Raw genomic sequence first — 20,014 nt, 5'->3', positions numbered from 1 at the left:
GGAGTCTGTGTTCCCAGGGACTTGGAAAGGCTGGCGGCATCAAGGGACCTCGTCAAGACTTCAGCTGGGTGGGTCGGGTTCAGAGGCGGCCCCTGCAAGTGAAGGGACTCAGGAGTCATGTTGCTCACCTCAGTAGGCTTAGGTCAGAGGAAAACACCTGAAACCAACAACCAGAACGGGAGGCCAAGGTGGAGACCGAAGGCAAAAGTTGAGCTAATGTATCAGGTTTAGTGTCAGAGTCGATGCTATGTTGGTGATGGGGCTTCCCAACCTGTGAGCAGAGATTCCAAGATCGTCTCTGCCCAAGTGATAATTAACTAGTATTGATTTGGGACAAGCCCTCAGGGAGAATGCAAGCAGGCTGTGCCTGACACACAGCCTGTCCTGGAGCCAGAGAAAACCCAGGCCTGGGCATTTCAAAACAAACAAACGAAATGCCAACTATCTCGATGTTGTCTGACAGTCTGTTGGCGGAGACAGGGAGACTGCAGGGGTGCCGCGATACCACCTAGCCACTCACTCAAATGAAACACTGTCTCTGCCACAGTTTACAGGGTATCATATCTGTTGAGAGGCTGGAGGTTCTACAAAGGGACCTGTAAATTGCCCGATATAATTTCTATTGCTTTGTAAAGTCTGAAAACAAAGTTTTTGGACTTTAGAGATTGTTCAGGGAGAGAAAAATCATTGTTTGTCCATTTGCCAAAGACTGGAAACTTGCCCTGAGTCTAAGCAGTGTCTTGGGCATCCTCCTGCCCTCTTCTGGGCCCAGGTGGAGTGAGGGGATGGCCATGTAACTTGAATTGAAGCAACTTATCAGTCTTCAGCTGTGCGTTCAGAAACCTGGCCTGCGTGAGCAAAAGTGATGTCTTATCCACACACATGCGACAGGAGATGTGAACTGGATTAAAACCAGAGCAGGGAAGGCTGTGGGACCTCAGAGCCTTCTGAAGGTATTTTTAGAATGCTTTTAACCTGAAAAAGGGAAAGTGCCACCTTTCTGGAGACCAGGAGCTGCAAATGGCTTGGAGCTAAACCAGGCTAATAACTAATTTGGGGAGGCCCCTTAGCTGCTCCCTGGGGTTGGGGTGGGAGTTCTGTTGTTATGCTGTGAGAATATGACCTGCAGGGGATGGTGGAATCCTAGCCACCCACCCCCACCTCCACCTCCCACCCCCCGGGACTGGGATGCTGAAAGGGACAGGGAACAAAATAACTATCCCCATGTTTGTGAATGTGGTTCGCAAAGCACGTGGACAGAGTTCACGTCTTTATCAGCACTGGACCCACTGGTCGGCCCCAGACTCACCACCACGACTTCTGATGAGGGTCTTGAGGTGCTTGACCTGTGTCCTTGCGGCTCAGCAGGAGACTGTCAGCTCATACACTCTGTCAGCAAGAAAACAGTCTCATAAAAATGACCCTGAAAAATAACACAAACCGCTCCCAACCCCAAGAGCTGTGTCCGCCCAGTTTGCTCTCCAGAGTTGGAAGCGATCAGTTTCTTCAGTGGAGTGCCAGCTGAAGTAGTTGACTTTCATTTTGAGGGCATGTTTTATGAAAAAATAAAAAGAGTTTCTCAGTCCCCAGCCTGCTGAGATGCACATACATGGGGAGTGCGGAGGAGCTGAGACACCAGGAAAGCCACAGGCTTGCATCTCCCCTTCCACGCTCCTGCTCCCAGGGTGTCTGCCTTCTGAGTGAGCAGCGGGGCAGGTAGAAATTTCAGTGGTTGACTTTCTCTTCTTCTTTGTAACAAATGCACATACTTGAATTTGCCCAATTTACATGAGCGTGCGCTAGAAGTGTGCTGTAAGTTCCAGAGCAGGCATTCCAGCCAAGCCTCTGACTCCAAACCTGGGCCTCTTTATACCCCCGTCACATGGCCTCCCCCAGCCCGGTGTTGCCTGACCAAGGGGACCGTTGTCTGCTGACCTTTCAGTAATAATGATGGTGGTGATGATGCTCATCATCATGGTAGTGACAGCTTTGAGATTTCATCTTGCACTGAGTGTCATACATGTTTTTATCTTCTTTGCTTTTCCAACAACAGCCTGGGAGAGGCTCTGATTATGCCCATTTGATAGAATGGAAAACTAAGGCACAGAAGGACAGAACAAGGTCATTAAGCTTGTAAGTGCCGGGGACAGGATTGGAACCCAGATCTGGGCAGCTCCCAAGTCCATTCCATACCCTAACCACCTTGCTCTTCTGCCTCTTTCTCATTTTTTTTCCTTACCATGGAGCCACATGCCCACATGCCCTGTGAGGACAGCCAGCCCTTTGAAGGGAGAAGGAGCAGACAAGAGTATCTTACCCTGAGCTCTCTAGCTGGCTCTTTATTTTCCTTATTTTTGGATGTGCTGGGTCTTTGTTGCTGCCTGTGGGCTTTCTCTAGTTGCGGTGAGTGGGTGCTTCTCTCCAGGTTCAGGCCTCTCGTGTCGTGGAGCATGGGCTCTAGGCACATGGGCTTCAGGAGCTGTGGGCGGAGTTGCTCTGCTGCACATGTTGTCCTCCAGGACCAGGGATGGAATCGATATCCCCTGCGTTGGCAGTTGGATTCTTAACCACTGAACCCCCAGGGAAGTCCCTGGCTTGCTTTTAATGGGGACCCGGAAAAAATTAGTTCCGAATGAGCTGGTCATCCAGCTAAATAAATTTCCCAAGAAGTGTGCCCCTGATGCCAAGTGAACTCCTGGCCAGCCCCACTTCTGCCTGTGATGACAGAGTTCCTCAGACACTACATGCTCTGTGCGCTGCAGAGGAAGCTCAGGTGGGTCCTGACAGGAGAGTTGTCCCAGCACCGACTTTCCTCCCACCAAAGCTGTTACTCCAGGCTTTGGAGTGGTTGTCATACCTTCAGTGCGATGGGGCCATGAGAACTGAGGCCCCGTGGTGCAGTGGACAGAGCTCAGGAAAGTCTCAGAAAGAAGGCAGGAGGTTTGATCCCAGTAAAAGGGGGAAGCAGGGCCATGCACCATGGAGGGAATGCAGTCCCAGGCAGGCCTGGGTGTGAATGGTGCATTTAATGAAATAGCCGCCTGCTGTGCTAGGGGAGATGGGCTGGGTCAGGCCAGGAGCCACTGGCTCAGTGGGAAGCAGGAGGGGACTGCTGCTTCCTCTGAGAGCACTGACCCCAGCCTTTTACGCTTTGCCTTTCCCCTTCACTCCCTGCCCTAATTCCTGGCCCGCCTGCCTTCCGAGTCCCAGCCTTTTACGCTTTGCCTTTCCCCTTCACTCCCTGCCCTAATTCCTGGCCCGCCGCTGCCTTCCGAGTCCCAAGGTGTTGTCCACTGCCACGCCCCTCACACCGAGAAGCCCAGCTGCAAATGCTTCAGGCTTGTCTCTCCTACGGGAGATAAAGGTTTGAGCTTGGTTCCTCCAAGCTGTGGGGCCTCAATTTCAGTAGATGTTTCCAGCACCTCTGGCATGAGTTCAAATTGCAGATCCCCAAAGCCACATGCTACGGGAGTCCTTTAAGAATGACAGGTTATTTACATAGTGGTATCTGGAAGTTGCTCTACGTCTCCAGGTCCTCTGGAGATGGGTATATAGGACGTCTCTTGTTCAGATGGAAACTCCTGTTCAAGGTCACAATGCTTTAGTAATGCCCAAGAACGGAAGCCGCGTTACCTGGCTCCCAGGTCAGTCCTCTCACTTTCTACCTCTCTCTCATTGTTGTTCATGTCTGACTCTTTGTGACCCCATGGACTGCAGCAGACCAGACTTCCCTGTCCTTCACTGTCTCCTCGAGTTTGCTCAAATTCATATCCATAGAGTCGGTGATGCCATCCAGTCTTCTCATCCTCTGCCTCCCCATTCTCCTCCTGTCCTCAGTCTTTCCCAGCATCAGAGTCTTTTCCAATGAATCGGCTCTTCACATCAGGTGGACAAAGAATTGGAACTTCAGCTTCAGCATCAGTCCTTCCAACAAATATTCAGGGTTGATAACCTTTAGGATCAACAGGTTTGATCTCCTTGCTGTCCAAGGGACTCTCAGGAGTCTTCTCCAGCACCACAGTTTGAAACCATCAGTTCCTCGGTGCTCAGCCTTCTTTATAGTCCAACTCTCACACCCATACATGACTACTGGAAAAACCATAGCTTTGACTTTACAGACCTTTGTCAGCTAAGTGATGTCTCTGCTCTTTAATATGCTGTATCTTGTATCTATATCTTGGTACCTCCTGACAAAGAGGTGACAGTGACTACTCCACCCCAAATCCTTATATCCCTATGTGATGTGTGTGAGAAAAAAAGTGTGTGTGTGTGATAAAGAGGTGTGTGTGTGTGTGTATATGTATGCACATTTGTGAAGTAGTATGGGAAATTGTTCCTTGATCTCAGCCTGGAACAGAGACTATTTCTCTTTCCTTATTTAGACTACTGTTTAGACCCAGGTGTCTTCTGCTTGTCCCTGAGAAACCTGCACAGCCTCACAGCTTTGTCTTACTGTATATTTAACCTCATTAGCCATTTGCAGGCTTGCCAGGACCAGATCGTAGGGCAGACACACAAGGCAAGGGCCCTGATGTTCATCTCTGCTGAGGAGTGTCTGGTGCAGTAATTAACTCCCAGATCCTCAGTACAACAGGATATGAGGGGAAAATCAGAAAAGCCCTTGCTAATTTGCAGACAACTTTGTAAAGGAAACCAATTATTTGTTTATTTGTTGCTTGCATAAGGAATATTTGCAATATCTAATTGCAAACCAAAATGTAATGGAGAAGAGCCTGGTGTGCTGTCTAATTTCCAGGGTTAGAATCCCACTCACTGGCTGCATGATTCTGGGTAAGTTCCTTTTTCTCTCAGAGCCTCAATTTCATCATCTGTAAAACAGGAATGTAAAACAAGCATGAAATGAGATACTCAGTTAAAGTACTTGGCACTGTCCCTGGCATACAGAGAGCTCGACTGCAGTAGGGAGTCCTGTCCAGCATCTGTGGCCGTCCAGTGCCGGGTGGTACTCATTGTACCTACAGCTCGGATTCCTATTGAAGTGGGATCATCTGACATCGATCATTCCTGACTCAGGGGGGAAGAATCTGTTGGAATTTAATTGTTACGGGAGTACCTTAAGACCTTCCTAGTTTGGGACACAATTGCATTACCAGATTTTTAAGATCGTTTTACATTATTTATGCCCCTGATCTTTCAAGTTGTGCAACATCTTGCCCCACTTTGCTTTTATGGGCACAAGCGAAAGCAATGAAGATAGCGGCCCCTCTTAGGTCCTGGCTTCTTGGATTCCCTGGACTTGTGCTGACAGCACTGGAGGGTGCACCAGGGGTCTCCGGAGTCTGGGTCTCCACTGATTGACTAACAAGCCTGAAGTCAATCACTGCAGAACTCTTTAAGAGGGAAAAGCCAGACTGCACTGCAGATGATAAGAACAGAAGTTTGGAGCTGGAGTTAATAAAGAAATCTTACCACATGATGAAAAAAAGCCCGTGTCGTGTTCCTTTGTGAGGTTAAGCTATATCTTTTCCTAATGAGGCCATTTACAATGATTTTATCCCCAAACCATCATTGAGTACAAAATGCCCTCCTCTGAGCAATAAAATAAAATGTGTTAGTGTCACTTCCTTTTAATTTGTCATGCAATTAGTGTGTGATTGGGATTTCCAAAGCTATGTTCTTCTGTTTTAGGGATTCGATGGCTTGTGGTCATGAATGACAGAGTCAGAGAGATCTAGCTTCAAATCGCAGCATCTTCCACCTACTGACTGTTTAGCTTTTGGCAGATCATGTAACCTTTCTGACCTCAGTTTTCTCCTCTATAAAATGGGAATCTGATATTCCTCTAAAGGTCCTCTGAATAGTAGATGTGCACTGACATCTGGCACAGTAGTAACTTTTCAATAAGTGGCAGATATTATGAGCATTTTGATTTTTTTAAATGACACTGTTAGTCACAAACATCATTGATCTGCCTTAGAGAGCAACTTAGGACTTCCAGGATGTAATTAAATGTGTCAGTTCCACTCCGTCACGGTTTAAGCTTGATCCATCCTATTTCCTTGTTAAGCATTTATTAGACTATTTAAGAAATAAGTATTTTATATAGGGTGCCAATGCCAAATCACAATTAGTGACAATTTTTTAACAACACGTAACAGAGGTCGGGAACTATTTATGTACGACGACAACAGCCACTGAACAATGTGCAAAGAAAACATTATGCTGTCTTGGCCATTCCTAACATTTCAAATAAAGGTGTGGCATTTAATTAATCTCTTGAAGGTTTAGTCTCAGACTTACTAAGAGCATTATTTTGTGAAGGCAAACAAACAGCTCTGCTAACAGCACCAAACATGTTTATTCCAAATAGTTAATTAAATTGTGTCAGTTCCTGCCCTGGAGCTTTCAAGCTATTCTGTTTTCCTACCCGTGTGGACATTTTGTCATCATTCATTTTTATTTCATCTCCGGCCTTTTAAAGAGAAGCCGAGCAGCAGCCCAAGCATGTGTGTAGCTGGAGCGGTTTGCAGAGTTAAATTGGTTAAACTCAGGCCCACCGCTGGCTGCTGGGGCCACCTCCATTTTTCAAAACCCGTATGGGTTTTCCACCACCATCAAAACTTACCTGAACAGTCCTGACCCTGAACATGAGCAGGAATAGTGGACCAAGGCTTGGAAGGCTCTGGAAGTGCCTGGAGCTTGGAGCCACGTGGAAGGAGCAGCAGAGACAGGACTCTGGGTGCAAAGAGATCTGACGGCTGGCTCCCAAAGCTGCCGGCCCATATCTCTTCTTGTTTCACTCTGGCCTGCAAAAATAGATAGGGATGTATCAGCTTAGCATCTTTCTCCAGGGAGTACAGAGGCTTCCTTCTGGCTTTAGAAATGCAGGGCACTAGCCCTGTTATGGGGGAAGGGGCAGGGAGGACACGGAGGAAGAGGGAAAGGCGCCCAGCTCTGCTTGACCATGCTGCAAAAACTGGTGAGTCAGCATCAGGAAGGCTCCAGTGTTTAGATGTCCAAAGCCTGAGGATACTGGACGTGGGGCAGACTGGACCAGACATTATCCACAAAGAAGCAGGAGGTTCTGCGTCTCTCCACACGCCCACCCTGACACCTCCAAAAGTACCAGGTTAGAAAGCGCAAAGACTAGAAAGACAGGTGCAGAGGGCAGGCTCTCTCGAACTTAGTCCACACAGATACATGCTTGCAGGGCATAGTCGTAAATGAGCATCAGACTCGGTTCCATCCTCAAGAAGCTATGATGACAGAAGATGCGCATGGCCAAGTACTGAGCACTGACTCTGAGCAGACACTAGTCTGAGTGGTTCCCCTCTGCTGACTTCAAACAACTCTTTGAGATAGGCAGTCATTAGTTCCGTTTTACAGACCAGGAAACTAAGGCACAAAGAATTAAGTAACTTGCCCAAGGTCACCTAGCTAGTAGGTGGTGGCCCAGGGATTCTACTGTACAACAAGATAATGTGCTAGAATCGTGTGTTAAAGAAACACGTAAATAGGGCCTTCCCTGGGGGTCCCGTAGGTAAGACTTCGCCTTCTGGTGCAAGGGGTGCAGGTGTGGTCTCTGGTCGGGGAGCTGAAATCATACATACCCTGTGGCTGCAAACCCAAGACATAAAACAGAAGCCAAAGTGTAACAAATTCAACGAAAACTTTAAAAAATGGTCGTCAAAAAAAAAGGTCTTTAAAAAAAGAGTAAAAAGTAAGTAAATAAAATACATACACACACACACACACACACACACACACACACGTGTGTGCGTGCTAAGTCACTTCAGTCATGTCCAACTCTGCGATCCCATGGACTGTAGCTCTCCAGGCTCCCCTGTCCATGGGATTCTTCAGATAGGAATTCTGCAATGGGTTGCCATTTCCTTTTACAACACACATTCATACATATATGCATATCTGCATACCAGCTTGGCAAATTTATGTGAAATTTGAAAAAACTCAGGACTGTAGCTGTTTCAAGGAGGAAGGAGTCTCTGTGAGCTGGGCTTTTGGCAAAGATGTCATGAGACACGGGAGTGCACCACTTGGGTTTGGAAGAACTTACAAATGTGGGGACAGACAGGAAGAGCATCACGCAGGAGGGGCTGGGGTGATCTGAGACGAGTGGAAGAGGAGTTACATGATGGGCAGGAGGATGGCTGGGGCCAGCTGGCTTGCGGGGGGCCTTGAACATCAAGCCATTGTCACCACACCAGAGCCAGGGGAAATGAAGTGATGAAAGCCCTGCAGCTGGTGGAATCCTGACACACACCAGGCTCCCTCCGGCCCTAGATCCCCTTGTCCTAAAGATGGAAACTGCCCTTAGTTAGCAGGATCATGGGCCATACACTGCATCGTTGTTAACTTTCAATGCCACCACCAGCCTGCGCTCAAGAAGGAATAGGTTTTTTATGTTTTATTTTTTTCTTACTAGCCATTTATTTTCCAAGAAGGAGCATGTTTGCAGTCCTAGCTGGAAGTGTGGGTTCTGGCTCTGCCATCTAGCCTTGTGCCTTTGGAAGAGTGCCTGGTTGCTCTGCGCCTGAGCTTCTCTGCGCTGTAAAGCTGAGGGACAGTGCATTGCTGGCACAGTTGGCCTAAGAGCCGAAGGGCCTGGCGTGCAGTAGGTCCTCGGCGTGTGTTAGGTGATTCTGTGGTTGTCACTGTCATCTTCAACTTTGAGACATGAGCATTATTCCAGAGCCTAGAGAATGCCAGAGACGCACCATCTCAGAGCATGCAGGTTTAAACCTCTCAGCTTCTCAACTGTCTAATCTAAGGACATTAGCTCTTCTAAAGGGTGATAGGAAACGCAACCAACGTGGCCTGGCCGTTTGGTTACGAAGAGTTTCTTTGCGGCTGCCCGGGTCACCAGGCTGAGAAGGCATGTGTGCTTCCTTTTATGTGGAGAAACTCAGCTCAGCCTGCACTGTGGGCCCTTCCAGCGTCTGCACATCCCTGCCTTAGGAGCCGTGTGACGGGCCAGAGGGAAGTCCACTTATCCTCAGCGGACCTCAGGGGGCATCGAGAGGTAATAAATTGTATTTCCTCTTGAGTACAGGAGACAGGAAGCTCCAAATTGGACTCTAATTAACTCTGAAGGAACAATGGGTTTCTCCAGAGCCTGGCAGTTCCAATGGTGTCTAAGGAGGTGTCACGCAGCCTTGGAAAATAATTACAAACGTAATGACGATGCCTCCGAAGTCGGTCTCCTGACGATACACCTCGAACAAATGTGTTTCTCCTTCCTCACAAGGTTCGCTGCCTTTAATTGCTACCCTGCTTTATTAAGGGGCAATTAATTTTGCCACTGGGTTTAAAAAGGCAGTAATTATAAGGCGAGGACAAAAGCCCGTGGTTAAACATAATCAGCTGGATGTAAAAGGTGCTCCCTGGCCGATTCAGAAGGAGGGAGGGGAGGGGCTTGTGTTCCAGGCAGGCAGCGTTTTCCTTCTCGGGTGTTTCTTGCCCCCGTTCACGATTGCCTCTGCTCTCACAGGGTTGGGTGTGTGATGAGCTTCCTATATCTGCCCAGGTTGCAAGACTTGGTATCTCACAGGTCTTTGTTTTTGATGTTTTAGCCAGTGAATCTTCTCCTGCCATAGAGGTCGACCAGAAGGCTTGGGCCAGGTTCAGTATGTGGCTTTCCAAAGAGACCAGACCACCCCTCTGCCATTTTAGGATTCTACATGTTAGGGGCACTTTTTTTTTTTTCATTAAACTCCTTTTTTATTCTTCTTCTTTTTTTTTTTTTTTACTTTACAATATTGTATTGGTTTTGCACTTGTTAAAAATTATCTTTATTTACTTATTTTTGGTTGCACTGGGTCTTCATCGCTGCACGTGAGCTTTTTTCTCGTTGCAGCAGCCGGGGCTACTCTTGAGTTGTAGTGCTCGGGTTTCTCAGTGCAGAGGCTTCTCTTCCTGCAGAGTGCAGGCTCCAGGGCACCGCGGCTCAGTAGTTGTGATGCGTGGGTTTAGTCGCTCTGCAGCACGTGGAATCTTCCCAGAGCAGGGTTGAAACTGTGTCCCCTGCATTGGCAGGCGTGTTCTTGATCCTGGGCCACCAGGGAAGTCCTAGGGGCACTTTAATCCCTGTGTCATCCTGGACACACATTCATTCACTCCTCTTCCATCAAATGTTCGTTAAGGACATTCTAGACACTTCACTAGTCTCTTGGGATGAAATGGTGAGCACAGGCGTGTTCTGTGTCTTCAGAGGTTTATAGTCAGATGGGCCAGCTGGATGTTAGTGAAATAATAACCCAACTACAGAATGAGAATCATTGAAACATGCCACGCAAAAAAAGGGGATCATAAACCTGCGGCATCAATGTGGTCAAGGAAGAGGACCCCAAGAAAGGGACTCTGAGCTGCGATCGGGAGAGGAACTCAGGTTAGCCCATGTGGGAGGGAGGGAATGTTCTGGTCCAGGGCTCTGTGACAAGGGCGAGGGAGACGCTTTCAAAGAGCAGGATATTGGGTCTTCCCTGGCGGTCCAACGGTCAGGACTCTGTGCTTCCCCTGCTGAGGGCCTGGGTTCAATCCCTAGTTGGAGAACTAAGAACCAAGATTTCACAAACTGCATGGTGCAGCCAAGAAGATAAAAGCAAAACAGAAAATACAGTCAGTGGACTGGAACACAGAGGTCAAGGAGGCGAGTGCTACACACATCAGGCAGAGGCTGGGCAGCTGGATGGACCTCAGTTTTCCCATCCATGAAATAAAGGTGGTGCTGCCTTCTCCTGTCTGTACCCACAACAGCACTGTGAGCATAAAGTGAGAGAGTAGCTTTGTGACTGTGCAGCCGAGTTTATTGAGATCCTACCAGGCGCTCGGGGTTTTCCTTATACCGGAGAGTCAAGGCTGGGACCACAGTCATCAACTTCATGACACTGTTTCGTGCTGGCAGTGTGAGAGGTCAGGCCTTCTGCTTTGATATGCCTATGCTCTCTCCCCGTGTTTTCCACGTACCCTGGCGATCCTGCCTGTGGTCAGTTCTCTCTCTCTCTCTCATCCCCTCTTCTTGCCCCTCCCCTCCCTGTCCCTTCACTGCTCACACCACCCCCATCGCACATGGGAGTGTGTACATACACATGTCGCTCAAGCAAGCAAAACTGGAACCATACTGCAGCACCGTAGGGCGGGGGTTAAGGCATGGGCTTTGGTGTCGGATTGAATTTAAGTCTTGGCTGTGCCAACCACTGACCACACGGCCTTGAGGAAGGTGCTTAACCTCTCTAAGCTTCAGTTTCTACATCCGCAAAATGAAGGTGAGCACATCAACCTCACTGGTAGTGTTTGGATTAGAAAAGACAGTCCGAAAAACTGCGCTTAGCAAGCTGTGAACGCGCCGTAACAATGGCAGCAGTCAGTACTGAGTGCTCAGTCCTGCGTCTGACACCTGGCAGGTGTAGTCGCAGAGAAGAGAGTCAATAAGGACGCTTAAGGATAAAGTGGCAGAAACACAGCTCATAGAAAAATGGAGGGCTTACGCGCCGTTAGGGCTCATCCTCTTTTGCTCTCTTTCTTTCTGCAACTCAGCTATGTTCTCTCTGGGACGAACTTTTATCTTTTTCTTGTCTTTCTCCCAAGACTTTGTTGTCTTCAGAGCAGTTTTAGGTTTACAGCAGAGTTGAAAGGAAGCCACAAAGCTTGCCCACGCGCCCTCGTCCTGCACGTGTGTGGCCCTACCCCGGCCAGCATTCCCCACCAGAGCAGGGCGCTTGTGCCCGCGACGAAGCTGCACTGACTCATCGTAATTACTCCAAGCCTGCAGTTTCGATTAAGCGTCTCTCAGTGGTGCACAGCCTACGGGTTTGGACAAACGTACAGTGACAGGCGTCCATCACTGTGGTGTCGTACAGGGTATTTTCACTGTGGGTGGGCTTTCTCCATGTAGCAGAAAGATGGTCTCTAGAAATGCCAGCGACCTGTTCTTCTGCCCTGTGACCAACCTGGGAAGGGATGTCCTCTTCACAGGGTGGAAGCACAGTTCCCAGGGTGGGTGCTCACTGGCTCTGCATGCACATGTGCCCGTCATGGGGCCTAAGGGTAGAGCCTGGGATCTGATCTGGGATGATGGACGGTCCCCGCTGTGTGGTGGAGGGCTGGGAGTGCGTGTGCGGGTTCTTCCCGAGAGGGAAGGTGTTGTAGCAGAGACGCCCCCGATGAGTACAGTGCAGGCTCGACCCCTGGGTCCTCGTGATCAGACTCCTCAGTGGCTTCGAGGATTAGCGCTATGTCATTTGACTCGGGACCTAGACGTTTTACGAGTCCCAGTTTACACTCAGTCTCGGAGCTAATGAACTGCTTTGCCATTTCTCTCTGTCGCTGGGCTGAATCCAGTGGGCAGTGACCCAACACCCAAGTGATTTGTGGGCCTGAAGGAGGAGGGGAGAGACTGATTATGGAGTCAGCAATTACTCTGCCCAGGCCCATGCCTGGCGGGGCCTTATCTTTATTTATAGCTGGCTGAGCCTCCCAGAGCACAGATTTGCCCTTGAGTGACTAGTACACTGCAGTTTTAGTTCATAAAACACTGTTTGTTTATAATCCTTAACGGGTTCTGTTTTATTAAAAGAGAAGTCTCCATCCAGAGTATAAATAAAGTTAACTGGTCAAGTTTAGTTTCTGTTTGCAGTGAATATGCGATGGATGGGCACACACCGCAGAATCATGCACACTCATGACCTGACTTTATTAAAAAATGTTTAAAGGCCTCTGCGGTCTGGACAAAACCTTTTCCAAGGGAAGGAGGGTGGGGTGGAGGAAGTTAAGATTTTTAAATCAGCTTTGTGGCAGTGGATTTTTTTTTTTTAGTGTTTTACATTTTTTAAATTTGACAATATAGCAGGCATACCTTTGGGTACGGTTCTGTGATTGGGGAGATGGAATTAGGGTAGACTTAAGCCTATTTTTATTGGTGTGTGTGTGTGTGTGTGAGACACATAAAAACCTGCATGCACACAGCATGCAACTCAAGGGAGTACTGAAGGCTTCCTGGCGTATGTGGCATGGAGGTGAGTCTTTAAGAATGGGTCCGATTCTGAGCATTTCAAGAGCAAACAGGAAGAAAAAAAACATGAGTCAAATTCATAGCAAAGGGAAAAAATTGAGATTGCATAAGATATTGTGAAAGGGCCAGTTTGCAGAGGGCATTAAGATGACACAAAGAAGAGTAGGTAGATTCAAGGACAGGATGGTGCAGCGGGTTTCATACTTGACTTAGAAGGCAGTGGGGAACCACTGAGTTTTTGAGTTGAGCATAGTTCAGCTTACGTTTTCTGTGATTCTTCCAGTCGGCCCCATCCTCAGAAGTGATCCAGCTTGTGGTAGGCAGTACCTTCCTAGAACCCTGGGGGAACAGCCCCATCTCTCTCCCCATTGCCCTCACCTCCTTCCTTCTGGTCTTTGTGGTCGCTGGAGCTCCAGGTGGCGGTGGCCTCTGGGTGCAGGTTCACTCTTGGAAGGAAGGAAGGGGGACCATCAAGGTCTCTGTGGCTGAACAGGCTGTAAATTTCTTGCCGAAGACCTACTAGTGCTTCAGGAGTTTCTAAGTAAAGTTTGGTCCCCATTGGATGGAGCAGTTCTTTGGGGTCTCCCCATAGCAGCCTTGCCAAGGAGAAGAGAAGTCCAGGAATGAAGGTGGAATACTTAAAGGCAGGAAAACTCCAGGAGCTGCCAGGGATATTGTGTCTCCAGCCTTCCCTCCCTCCCTTTCTCCTAGTGAGTGTATTTATTAAGCTCCCCTATGTACTTGGCATTTTCTATAGAGTGGCCCATTTTCTCCTTGGAGGGACCAGAAGGGTTTCTTGGGAAAGAAAGATCACAGCCTCAAGCATCATCACTATGTGTGTGTTACTCAGTCATATCTGACTCTTTGCAACCCCTTGGACCCTAGCCCGCCAGGCTTCTCTGTCCATGGAGTTCAACAGGCCAGAATACTGCGGTGGGTAGCCATTCCCTTCTCCAGGAAATCTTCCCTACCCAGGGATCGAACCCAGGTCACCTTCATTGCAGACAGATTCTATACTGTCTGAGCCACCAAGGAAATTCCATCATCACTATGCTTATACATAAAGGAAGGGTTGGCAAATGACTGGCGTATTTTTGAGACTGTCCCCTCTGCCCACAGCCAACATCACCAACAGATCACAAAACATTCTCACAGAGCCTAGAAGATGCCTCAGGACCATTCTTGATACAATGCTCCCGGAAGCAACTTCCAGCTAGTAAGTGTGGGCTCCTAGGATTGTTCCTGCATGTCTGACATCCTTACTAAATACCAGCTGGGCACGCCCAGGCTTCCTTCACACAGGATTGTCTGGCATGCCTAGAGGTGCCCACACACTCCACCCACTGGCTTCCCCCGACCGTAGCTTTCCACACACCGCCTCCCCGCCCCAGCCCTTGTGCTCACACACAGCTGAGAAGACACGCTGGCCACCACTGAAAACTGGCAGTGATATTTGAGGGTGGGGGTGGTGGGCGAGAGGCCAGGGTTATATGTAGGAGTTAATGCCGCCTGAGTCAGAAGCCTGGGTCGTATTCCAGGCGTCCTCTGCTAGCTGGGACCTTGGGCAGGCCCACCTGCCTGGATTTTGGTCTTTTCATCATTGAAACCAGAGTTTGGATGAAGTGGTGGGATCCCTTCTGGCTCTGGCATTTTCAGATCCAATTCACTAAATATTTCCCTTTTAAATCAAAGAAACAAAGTTCCAGTTTGACCTTTCAGTAGTGGAGGAAATAACAAGGAAAGGAGGTAAAACGGGCTTCTGGTTTCGTTACTATATGTGTATCAGTATAAATAAGTGCTCTGTGATCCGTAACCAAGCAGAACTCAATGCAGGCTCTCCACTTAGACCTTCGCTCTTTATCACAGCTCTCAAGCTCCATGTTTCCTGATCCCTGCTCCCAACCTAATCTGCACAACCCTGAAGGCTGCAGGAGGATCTGGTAGTAGTCCCCGGAGGGAGACCTTGCTGAGCAGACCCTGGCTCCACCTCTGGACTGCCAGTGCCAGCCTCCTATCACTGGGGGGATGTGAGGATCTCATGACCCCCAACCAGCCCTGCTCACGGGCCCTGCGGACTCCTGCGTAGGCAGGACAGGGCTGCGGGAGGTGGCAGCGAGCCGGCTGCCACTCCCCCGCGGAGGCGTGCTTGCTGTACTCACAGGGTTTGACTGTGGCTAGTGCATCAGGATTTCCTTGGGAGGGTACTTGGCGCAGAGCACGTCCCCAGAATGCCAGCAGATAGATGGCCTTCTCTCGCATCATTCTTCCTTGTTCTGGCAGGGTTGCAGGGGTGACTGGCTGCTGACAAGGGCCAGGGAGAAGGAGCCCCGCTTTTCCCAGGAGCTTTGTCTCACAGCTTGGCCCTGTGTGACGCTGTCAGGGCTTCATACTGTCCCCGTCACTCCCTGTTCCCTGGCATGTTTCACTCCCCCCTTCACCCAGCCCGGCCCTGCCAGAATTCTGGTCCTGGCACCCACATTGTCACCGCTGGTTGGAAACCCCTCGGGGCGGGCTGCTCTGGGAGGACTAGGGCTTCGCAGCTGCGAGCGTGGGCCAGATTCGGGCTGCCTGGGCGGCATGCTGTGCTCGCTGGGGAGACACACACCCTGCGTGAGCTCCGCACCTCTCATTCGGATGTCCTTCTGGGAAGTGAGGAGGAGGAGGACGGAAGAGCCGCGAGGGTTATCAAAACAGGTAACAGAGCACCTTGTGCATAGCGAGTGCTCAGAGATGCTGGGTCTTGTTCATTACAGTTTTTCTCTTTGAATCAACGTCTGGTGGTTCTTGGATCCTTCTGCCTGCCCTCAGTGTCTTGAGGATAAGGACTGAACTGTCTACTTCTGTGGTTTCTTCTGTCTCTCTCCTGACAGGGTAGTGCCGGATACACAGGGAATGTCCTACATCCAGTTTTGGGGTTTTAATCGAAATGCCCTACATCAAAGGCAGGAGCACCAGGGAGAAAACTTGTACCTGGACAGGGCTATCCAGTGGAAAATGAGAGGGGGCCCTTCTGTCAGAGATCTCTCTAGGAGGCAGATTTAAAGAAGATTTAGACCTGATGCTGGGTTTGCCTGGTGGCCTAGTTGGTAAATAATCTGAGAAGGGGAGATCAGGTTAGACCCCTGAGTCGGGAAGATTCCCTGGGGAAGGAAATAACAACCCACTCCAGTATTCTTGACTGGAGAATTCCATGGACAGAGGAGCCTGCCGAGCTGCAGTCCTGCCAAGCTGCCAAGTCGCTTCAGTCGTGTCCGACTCTGTGCGACCCGATAGACTGCAGCCCACCAGGCTCCCCCGTCCCTGGGATTCTCCAGGCAAGAACACTGGAGTGCGTTGCCATTTCCTTCTCCAATGCATGAAAGTGAAAAGTGAAAGTGAAGTCACTCAGTCGTGTCCGACTCTCAGCAACCCCATGGACTGCAGCCTACCAGGCTCCTCTGTCCATGGAATTTTCCAGGCAAGAGTACTAGAGTGGGGTGCCATGGGGTTGCAAAGAGTCAGACTCAACTGAGCATCTAAACCAACCCAAACCAATGGGGCTGCTGCTGGGGCGGGGCTTCCCCCAGGAAGGGCTGGGACAGTGGGGGCCAAGATGGGACACAGCAGTTCTCAACCGTGTCAGTGGATCATTGAGAAGCTACTTACTTGTCATACCACTGAGGCTTGCAAATGGTTACTTTGAAAATTAGAACAATCCCCCCCAACCCCCGCACTCTGTTACTTTAGGCCATTTCCATTTGGAAACACATTCTGGAGTTGAAGTCAGGGGCTGGGTAACAGCTGGGCCCCTGGCACTTGGCTGACCCCAGGTGTGTCCCTGCAGTGCGTCATGCACAGGGGCACGAGATGGCAATTGCGGCGCACAGTGAGGAGAAGAGGCCAGGCCTGTAGCTCCAGGGGACAGGACAGCGCAGCTGCAGTTGGGGTCTTACTAGGTGCCTTGCTCTGGCCTCAGCATTTTATGTGCACGGTCACATTAAAAAATTGCAGCGATTTAGTAAGGCAGGTGTCTTGGGTCATGCCCCAGAGAAGCAGAGCCCGAGCTCAGCATTCTTTTACAAGTGATTGGATGCGGATGTGCTCCAGGAGCGAACTCTAAGAGAAGGAAGCAGGCTAGAATAGGGGAGGAAGCCAAGGATAGTCGTGGCTGCAGGAAACATCTGCCTCAGCCTGACCCCCTGGCGGTGCTGGCTTGCGCAGGGAACCCCAGGTTTGCTGTCACTGGAGGCAAGGGGGCTGTCCTCTCTGTCTGTCACAAGCTGGAACTCACACCTCCTGCAGAGGGTGAGGCATGCCTCCCCCCGCATTTCTGGGAGAACCACTCCCATACTCCCATATTAGCAGCCAAGTCTTACAGCCACTGGGGGACAGGAAAGGGAAAGTGGCTGGGGCCCCATTTGCTACTGTAGGTGTAATCAATAGGCCCATTTTGCAGATGAGGAAGCTGAGGCCTAGAGTATTTTGTGTAATTGGCCTCCAGCTGTGTGGAGGCAGGAGTCAAACCCAGGCATCTCTCTCTAGAACCTTTGGACTTGCTTGACTTACACTCCCTCCCTTGATAACTCATGTGTCCAAGCAAGGGCCGGGGAGGAACCAGTAAACTGGAGAAAGGTGACAGATGAGCTCAGGAGACCTGGAAAGAAGATGAGAGGAGCCCAAGGGGTGAGCCCAAAATTTAGGCCTCTGCAGTGGGAGCAGCTCATCCTGCTTTTTCATCCTTGTCCTCCATGTTTGGACACTGCAAGTCTCACACCCCGGGAGCCCCCTCAGTCCTGGGCAAATCAGGACAGCTGGTCTGCATGGGCTTCTGGATGGGAGCACGTCGTGGTGCTGCACAGCACCAGTGAGGCAGTAAAAGTGACCAGAGCTGTCAAACCCCGGGGCTCCTGGAGCCAGAGCTGCCGCAGCTAGGGGCTGATTAGGATACGGGGCTGGGGGGGAGCAAGTCAGGAAAAGGAGGGTATCCTGGCCAGGAACTGAGCAGAGAGGGTGGTCCAGATCCAGGGTGGGCTCATGAGAGGAGAGTCTTGGATAGATTGGAGAAGGGGAGGGGGAGCAAGTTACCAGTCCCCGAGGCCTCCTCGGGGAGCTTGCCAGAAATAGATACCCTGCTTCTGCCTCCCACTTTCAAGCAGTCTGTTTTGCTGTGTGTGTGTGTGTATGTGTGTGTGTGAGAGAGAGAGAGAATGTGCAAGAAAGAGAGAAGACAGGAGGATGCACATTGGAATCAATCCTATGAGTAAGTGTTGTCCTGTTAAGTTCCTGTCCACCTGTAGGGCTGGGCGAGGTGAAATTGGCTCCTGTGCTCTTGAAAGGCCCCATCACCTAAAGCCAGGTAACCTGCAGACCTGACGAGGAGAAGCTCTCAGGAAGCCAGGAGCCACATGACATGAATAATCATAGCCTTCGGTGAAGAATTCAGATCTGAGGTGCAAAAGCCTAAAAGAAAAAGGGAGTCTTGGATCCCCAGGATTGAGTCTCAGGCAGTGATGGCTCAATTCTCATACATTATGTATATAATCCTTGTAATGTGTTAGTCGTTCAGTCATGTCTGCCTCTTTCGACGCCATGGACTGTAGCCCGCCAGGCTCCTCTGTCCATGGGATTTTCTCAGCAAGAATATTGGAGTGGGCTGCTGTTTTCTCCTCCAAAGGATCTTACCAATCCAGGGATGATCCCAGATGTCCTGCATTGCAGGCGGATTCTTTTCCATCTGAGTCAACCAGGGAAGCCCCGTGTAATGTAGATATATACATACACATGTAGCTATGTATATATGCACATATATATTCATGTGTATATAAAAATATAGATACATGTGTGCATGGGTACACACATACATGCGCGTGCACACACACACACACACACCTCCTTCTAACCAGAAAAATACCATGGCCCGTTCTCCAGATGGGGAACTTCAGCCAAGACCCAGACTCAGGGGTTAGGCAGATTTTTAGGAGTTGAAGTGAGGAGCCAAGGATCACCAAGTTTAACCCCCAAATGGTCAGATTGGCAATCCTCCCCACCCCCGCAGCACGGTTGACACATGGTCCAGTTGGACCCATGGTTGGACTGCCACTTCCTGCCACCTCAGGGTAAAGGTGGTCATGTGATCATCTGGTGACACAGGGCAGAGCAAAGTTCCAGCCAAGACCCCTCCACTCTGGCCGGAGCAGAGGGTGGACCGGGCTTGGTGCTGTGCATTCTAGAAGGGACGCTGGGAAGATTTGTTTAGAAGTGTTTCAGTTCACCACTGCTATTTCCAGCTCCTATTTCGTGCTGTTTTCTCTAATTATCCCTAATCAGTGTAAACTCCTGAGAAGTCTGCTTTGTTGGGGAAGTGCTCTGGGAAAAGGATCCTCTTCCCCAGGGACTGGGTTCTGACTGTGATGTCCAGGCAAGGATGTGAGCTCTTTGCCAAGGGGTAGGAAAAATGGAGAGTTAACTTGATTTCTGATTCTCCCTGTGTGGCATCCTGGGCCATGTCCTTTTGATTAGGAGACTGTGCCCGGAGGAGCAGGGTTGAGAAGGACGTTTGTCTTTCCCTATTGGGGACGTGGAATATGGCACTGGTGATGTGGTAAAGGCAGGGCTGACTGAGCCATGCTTTCCCAGGGACCACGGTCATTGCCTCAAGCCTCTTCTCAGTCACTGAGAGCAAAGAGATCTTCTGTCCCGTTTAGAAGACCCTCCCAGCTCAAGCGAAGCAGTCAGCGGGGAGTGGGAAGAGGGATCCAAGAAAGCCAAGGATGAGAGGCAACTGGGGAATCTCAGAGTTTGTTTAATCCAGCTCTTTTCCAGCCTCCAGGTTTTGAGGACATTTTGATGTTTCTTGCCTGTGCCCCACAGAAATGGCTATGTGTACTATTTTTACACTTTGTCCCATGGCTCAGTAAACAAATACATATCAATACAGAAAGAGTGCCATGAAACAGTACTTACCTTCCTGAAATCACTGGTGGTGAGGGCAAGTATTGTCTCTATGTTTCTGGTGGTCTCTATGCTATTTCCTGTTCTGATAGTCTT

At 49.8% G+C, this 20,014-nt stretch overlaps 1 protein-coding gene and 1 long non-coding RNA gene across 5 annotated transcripts in view; both read left to right on the top strand.

Moving 5' to 3' along the window:
* SLIT3 (slit guidance ligand 3) overlaps positions 1–20,014 on the top strand; it is a 758,707-nt gene that overhangs the window by 210,612 nt on the left and 528,081 nt on the right. The gene's annotated exons all lie outside the window — the stretch shown is intronic.
* LOC132343198 (uncharacterized) overlaps positions 1–20,014 on the top strand; it is a 35,983-nt gene extending 15,969 nt beyond the window's left edge. Inside the window, exon 3 of the long non-coding RNA XR_009491901.1 lies at positions 1–20,014. This exon is cut by the window's left edge and continues 9,972 nt beyond it. This is a non-coding gene — a long non-coding RNA (uncharacterized lncRNA).

Source organism: Bos taurus, chromosome 20, assembly GCF_002263795.3.
Source record: "Bos taurus isolate L1 Dominette 01449 registration number 42190680 breed Hereford chromosome 20, ARS-UCD2.0, whole genome shotgun sequence".
Taxonomy (NCBI): Eukaryota; Metazoa; Chordata; class Mammalia; order Artiodactyla; family Bovidae; genus Bos; species Bos taurus.
This window is presented reverse-complemented; position numbering and strand designations above follow the sequence as displayed.